This window comes from Lonchura striata, chromosome 33 (genome assembly GCF_050655825.1).
Source record: "Lonchura striata isolate lonStrDom1 chromosome 33, ASM5065582v1, whole genome shotgun sequence".
NCBI lineage: Eukaryota > Metazoa > Chordata > Aves > Passeriformes > Estrildidae > Lonchura > Lonchura striata.
The window spans coordinates 3,457,501-3,462,500 of record NC_140735.1 but is presented as its reverse complement, the minus strand read 5'-3'; positions in this window follow the sequence as shown (position 1 = coordinate 3,462,500).

The window sequence follows — 5,000 nt, the reverse complement described above, 5'->3', positions numbered from 1 at the left end:
TCCCTCCCTTCCCCCCCTCGCCCCCCCGTCCCTCCCTCCCTCCCTCGCTTCCCTTGCGCGCTGGCCCCACTGAAATTCCGTTCGGCCGGGTAGGGCTGCGCGGCACCCCGGGCGGAGGGGGCTGCTGACGCTGCTTCGACGGCAGGCTGACGCAGGCTGCCTGTCAGCTTGGTCTGGGATCGCTCTGGGTACCAGAGGGAAAGAAATAAAGTTCGCCAAGAAAATTCCTTTTCCGGATCAGTTTCTTGCGCCGAGGGAACAGAAGAGTCGTTCTCTTCGAGAAGGGAGGAAAGGGGAAGCGCGGGAAATGAAACCCGAACCCCAAACCAGACCAAGGGGAACCAAGCCACAAAAAACAAAGGGATAACCCCGTAACTCCTAAAACAAACCCAGAAAACTCGAACCAAAAGTCCCGCAACGCACATTCCCCCACCCCCCACAAAAACCCACACCGAGCCCCCCCCCTCGCGCCCGCCCCCCCCACCCCCACCAGGCAAAAAAAGGTAAAGCCGGCCATTGAGAAACGCTCTACTACCCGGGTATGGGGAAATACCTCTTGCCATGGCCCCGGAATAGACTTTTCCTCCGGGCGCCGGGGTAGACCCGTTGTCCGGCCCCCCGGGCTACACCTGGTATCCCGGAGCCGGGGTAAACCTTGTACCCGGCGGCCGGGGTAGACCTGGTATCCAGGAGCCGGGGTAGACCTTGTACCCGGCGGCCGGGGTAGACCTGGTATCCCGGAGACGGGGTAGACCTTGTACCCGGCGGCCGGGGTAGACCTGGTATCCAGGAGCCGGGGTAGACCTTGTACCCGGCGGCCGGGGTAGACCTGGTATCCAGGAGCCGGGGTAGACCTTGTACCCGGCGGCCGGGGTAGACCTGGTATCCAGGAGCCGGGGTAGACCTTGTACCCGGCGGCCGGGGTAGACCTGGTATCCAGGAGACGGGGTATACCTTGTACCCGGCGGCCGGGGTAGACCTGGTATCCAGGAGCCGGGGTAGACCTTGTACCCGGCGGCCGGGGTAGACCTGGTATCCAGGAGACGTGGTATACCTTGTACCCGGCGGCCGGGGTAGACCTGGTATCCCGGAGCCGGGGTAGACCTTGTACCCGGCGGCCGGGGTAGACCTGGTATCCAGGAGCCGGGGTAGACCTTGTACCCGGCGGCCGGGGTAGACCTGGTATCCAGGAGACGTGGTATACCTTGTACCCGGCGGCCGGGGTAGACCTGGTATCCCGGAGCCGGGCTAGACCTTGTACCCGGCGGCCGGGGTAGACCTGGTATCCAGGAGCCGGGGTAGACCTTGTACCCGGCGGCCGGGGTAGACCTGGTATCCAGGAGCCGGGGTAGACCTTGTACCCGGCGGCCGGGGTAGACCTGGTATCCAGGAGCCGGGGTAGACCTTGTACCCGGCGGCCGGGGTAGACCTGGTATCCAGGAGACGGGGTAGACCTTGTACCCGGCGGCCGGGGTAGACCTGGTATCCCGGAGACGGGGTAGACCTTGTACCCGGCGGCCGGGGTAGACCTGGTATCCCGTAGACGGGGTAGACCTTGTACCCGGCGGCCGGGGTAGACCTGGTATCCCGGAGACGGGGTAGACCTTGTACCCGGCGGCCGGGGTAGACCTGGTATCCCGGAGACGGGGTAGACCTTGTACCCGGCGGCCGGGGTAGACCTGGTATCCCGGAGACCGGGTAGACCTTGTACCCGGCGGCCGGGGTAGACCTGGTATCCAGGAGCCGGGGTAGACCTTGTACCCGGCGGCCGGGGTAGACCTGGTATCCAGGAGACGGGGTAGACCTTGTACCCGGCGGCCGGGGTAGACCTGGTATCCAGGAGCCGGGGTAGACCTTGTACCCGGCGGCCGGGGTAGACCTGGTATCCAGGAGACGGGGTAGACCTTGTACCCGGCGGCCGGGGTAGACCTGGTATCCCGGAGCCGGGGTAGACCTTGTACCCGGCGGCCGGGGTAGACCTGGTATCCCGGAGACGGGGTAGACCTTGTACCCGGCGGCCGGGGTAGACCTGGTATCCAGGAGCCGGGGTAGACCTTGTACCCGGCGGCCGGGGTAGACCTGGTATCCAGGAGACGGGGTATACCTTGTACCCGGCGGCCGGGGTAGACCTGGTATCCCGGAGACGGGGTAGACCTTGTACCCGGCGGCCGGGGTAGACCTGGTATCCCGGAGCCGGGGTAGACCTTGTACCCGGCGGCCGGGGTAGACCTGGTATCCAGGAGACGGGGTAGACCTTGTACCCGGCGGCCGGGGTAGACCTGGTATCCCGGAGACGGGGTAGACCTTGTACCCGGCGGCCGGGGTAGACCTGGTATCCAGGAGCCGGGGTAGACCTTGTACCCGGCGGCCGGGGTAGACCTGGTATCCCGGAGCCGGGGTAGACCTTGTACCCGGCGGCCGGGGTAGACCTGGTATCCCGGAGACGGGGTAGACCTTGTACCCGGCGGCCGGGGTAGACCTGGTATCCCGGAGACGGGGTAGACCTTGTACCCGGCGGCCGGGGTAGACCTGGTATCCAGGAGCCGGGGTAGACCTTGTACCCGGCGGCCGGGGTAGACCTGGTATCCAGGAGCCGGGGTAGACCTTGTACCCGGCGGCCGGGGTAGACCTGGTATCCCGGAGACGGGGTAGACCTTGTACCCGGCGGCCGGGGTAGACCTGGTATCCCGGAGCCGGGGTAGACCTTGTACCCGGCGGCCGGGGTAGACCTGGTATCCAGGAGCCGGGGTAGACCTTGTACCCGGCGGCCGGGGTAGACCTGGTATCCAGGAGCCGGGGTAGACCTTGTACCCGGCGGCCGGGGTAGACCTGGTATCCAGGAGCCGGGGTAGACCTTGTACCCGGCGGCCGGGGTAGACCTGGTATCCAGGAGACGGGGTAGACCTTGTACCCGGCGGCCGGGGTAGACCTGGTATCCAGGAGCCGGGGTAGACCTTGTACCCGGCGGCCGGGGTAGACCTGGTATCCCGGAGACGGGGTAGACCTTGTACCCGGCGGCCGGGGTAGACCTGGTATCCCGGAGACGGGGTAGACCTTGTACCCGGCGGCCGGGGTAGACCTGGTATCCCGGAGACGGGGTAGACCTTGTACCCGGCGGCCGGGGTAGACCTGGTATCCAGGAGCCGGGGTAGACCTTGTACCCGGCGGCCGGGGTAGACCTGGTATCCAGGAGACGGGGTAGACCTTGTACCCGGCGGCCGGGGTAGACCTGGTATCCAGGAGACGGGGTAGACCTTGTACCCGGCGGCCGGGGTAGACCTGGTATCCCGGAGCCGGGGTAGACCTTGTACCCGGCGGCCGGGGTAGACCTGGTATCCCGGAGCCGGGGTAGACCTTGTACCCGGCGGCCGGGGTAGACCTGGTATCCCGGAGCCGGGGTAGACCTTGTACCCGGCGGCCGGGGTAGACCTGGTATCCCGGAGACGGGGTAGACCTTGTACCCGGCGGCCGGGGTAGACCTGGTATCCCGGAGACGGGGTAGACCTTGTACCCGGCGGCCGGGGTAGACCTGGTATCCCGGAGACGGGGTAGACCTTGTACCCGGCGGCCGGGGTAGACCTGGTACCCCGGAGACGGGGTAGACCTTGTACCCGGCGGCCGGGGTAGACCTGGTATCCAGGAGACGGGGTAGACCTTGTACCCGGCGGCCGGGGTAGACCTGGTACCCCGGAGACGGGGTAGACCTTGTACCCGGCGGCCGGGGTAGACCTGGTATCCAGGAGACGGGGTAGACCTTGTACCCGGCGGCCGGGGTAGACCTGGTATCCCGGAGCCGGGGTAGACCTTGTACCCGGCGGCCGGGGTAGACCTTGTACCCGGCGGCCGGGGTAGACCTGGTATCCCGGAGACGGGGTAGACCTTGTACCCGGCGGCCGGGGTAGACCTGGTATCCAGGAGACGGGGTAGACCTTGTACCCGGCGGCCGTGGTAGACCTGGTATCCCGGAGACGGGGTAGACCTTGTACCCGGCGGCCGGGGTAGACCTGGTATCCCGGAGCCGGGGTAGACCTTGTACCCGGCGGCCGGGGTAGACCTGGTATCCCGGAGCCGGGGTAGACCTTGTACCCGGCGGCCGGGGTAGACCTGGTATCCCGGAGACGGGGTAGACCTTGTACCCGGCGGCCGGGGTAGACCTGGTATCCAGGAGCCGGGGTAGACCTTGTACCCGGCGGCCGGGGTAGACCTGGTATCCAGGAGACGGGGTAGACCTTGTACCCGGCGGCCGGGGTAGACCTGGTATCCCGGAGACGGGGTAGACCTTGTACCCGGCGGCCGGGGTAGACCTGGTATCCAGGAGCCGGGGTAGACCTTGTACCCGGCGGCCGGGGTAGACCTGGTATCCAGGAGACGGGGTAGACCTTGTACCCGGCGGCCGGGGTAGACCTGGTATCCCGGAGACGGGGTAGACCTTGTACCCGGCGGCCGGGGTAGACCTGGTATCCCGGAGCCGGGGTAGACCTGGTCTCCGTCCGCCCGGGTAGACCTGGTGTCGCGGCCGCCTGCGGAAGTTCACCAAGGGGTCGCTGTTCCAGGCTGCCTCCGGCTATGTCGACGTAGCGGTCGGCCTGCGCTGGCGCACCCTCCCGGTCGACTTCCACTCGTCTCCTTGGAGGCGTCGGCGGCCTTGGACTTATCTTTCCGTATATTGGGAGCGAGGTGACGGGCCGCGTCCCCGCAGGTTTCCAGGGTGCCTGCGTCGCAAGGCGGAGGATAGGGCGGCCGCGCCGCGCGGTCGTCGGGGCAGAGCGAGTGCCGCCTAGGCCGGGTGAGCCGCGTGGCTTGGTCCCGGTTCCCGTCCTGCCCAGGGCGCTCTTTCGGGGGGAGAGCTGCCCGAGAAGCCAGAGAGAAGAGAATGGGCAGTGTGAAGGGCCACCAGAGAGAGAGCCGAGAGCCGAGAGAGACGGCCCGAAAGACCGTGTCGAGAAGCCGCTCGCTGGCCGCAGCGAGGCGGTGAGAAGCCCCGCGTGTGTGTTGCTCCG